The following is a 1,783-nucleotide window of genomic DNA, read 5'->3' as shown; positions in this document are numbered from 1 at the left end:
CTCCCCCTGCTGTGCTCTCTCTCTCTCTCTGTCAAATAAATAAATAAATAAAATATTTTTAAAAAATTAAAAGTCACCGTTCAGCTACCATACAATCGAGCAGTTGCGGTCTTCTGCACTTAGCCTAGATGAATGAAGACTTTTATTCACTCAAAAACCTGGGCATGAGTACTTATAGCAGCTTTATTTCCAACACCCAAAAACTGAACACGATTTGGTTGTCCCTCAACGTGTGAAAGATTAAAAAATCTGCGGTACATCCATACCATGGACTACTGCTCAAGAAGAGAAAGGAATAAACCATTGATGCAACAACTGGAAGGTTTTCATAGAATGATGCTGAGTGAAAAAAACATCCCAAAAGGTTACATACTGATGATTCCATTTACATAACATCCTTGAGATGATGAGATTATAGAAATGGAGAACAGAGCAGTGTTTGGCATGGTTCCAGAGAGGATGGGGAAGGAGGGAAGCACTTGTGACTGTACTTTTCACAAATTCATGACCTGAGGGATCCTTGTGGTGGCAGAGGCCAATGTTCTGTATCTTGACCGTCCAGGTCACGATCTTGGTTTTGACATTGCCCTCAAGTGTTGAAGATGTTACCATTGGAGGGCAATGGGTAGAGGATCTCTGTATTATTTCTCGGCATATGAATCTATAGTTATCTCACAAAGTTTGCATTTTTTTTAAATACTCTCCCCACTTCCAGTACTGCCTTAATTTAGTCAAGGCTCAGCTTTTTACACCAAGCTCAAAGCCAGACTGCTGGGAGCCAGAGCCAGACCTGCCCTCTCAGCCTTTCCTCTCTGCTAACCGTGAAGTCAAGGGCAACCTAACAGCACCAGGCCTATCAGGAAAGACTGACTCTTAAAAGACAGGATTCAGGGAAAGAAGCAAGCAAGACTGGCGTGGAGTTTGGAGCAGCAAGGTCCCCGTGTCCATCATCTTCCAGTGCCCACCAGAAGGTTACCAGGTCCTCGGTGGCATAAGACAATGCACCTCCCAGTCACCTGGTCTTGTCCCAGAAGTGAAGTATAAAGGGAGGCCTTGGTTCCTTGAGCCAGTTGTGTTTAGGATGTGCAGAGGGACAGAACGCCTGTGGATTATGCATTTCTTTGGCATCTAGCCAAGGCTGCGTGCCTGGCAATGTCCCTCCCCAAGGAGTAAATATTGTGGAGGTGATCTGGTTATACACAGCTATGGTCTAGTTCTCTTTCTCAATCCCTGAAGTTTTCTGACACTCTTTCATCACCAGGTTTTCTGAAGCACCTAACACCCCCAGCCGTGCTTCCTGCCGGTATATTTCATCAGAAGTGAGCCTGAACCGGATCTTAACCTAAAGGTCAACAGGGTCAGGCTCTGCAGCTCATAAATGCGGGACATGACTCCTCAGAGAAAGTCTATCGGCCTTTGGTGCTATCTGGACCCAAGTCAGACCACCCCTGGATTGTTGTGGGAACTTTGCGGTATGATACCTTGAGTGGAAGGCTGACAGGCAGCTGTGTGTCCAGAAAGGGTGGAAACCAGAGAAATCTGAAAGAGTTGCAGCTACCTGATCTGGAGAGAAGACTTGTTGCCATGGCTGCTGTCTTCAGAAATCCGATGGCTGTCGTGGAGAAAGGGAGATACGTTCTCTGTTACTCTCTGAGAGATGGCTGAAGAGAGAGAGACGTGCTGTTTTCTAGAGCTTCGCCAAGGGGGAATGACTTGCCTGGGGCCATAGCAAGCTCTTGGAGCCAATGGAGATTTAGGGGTGATGGTACTTTGAAAGGAATGT

Source organism: Ursus maritimus, unplaced genomic scaffold (assembly GCF_017311325.1).
Source record: "Ursus maritimus isolate PB19 unplaced genomic scaffold, ASM1731132v1 scaffold_23, whole genome shotgun sequence".
In the NCBI taxonomy this organism is placed as follows: domain Eukaryota; kingdom Metazoa; phylum Chordata; class Mammalia; order Carnivora; family Ursidae; genus Ursus; species Ursus maritimus.
This window is presented reverse-complemented; position numbering follows the sequence as displayed.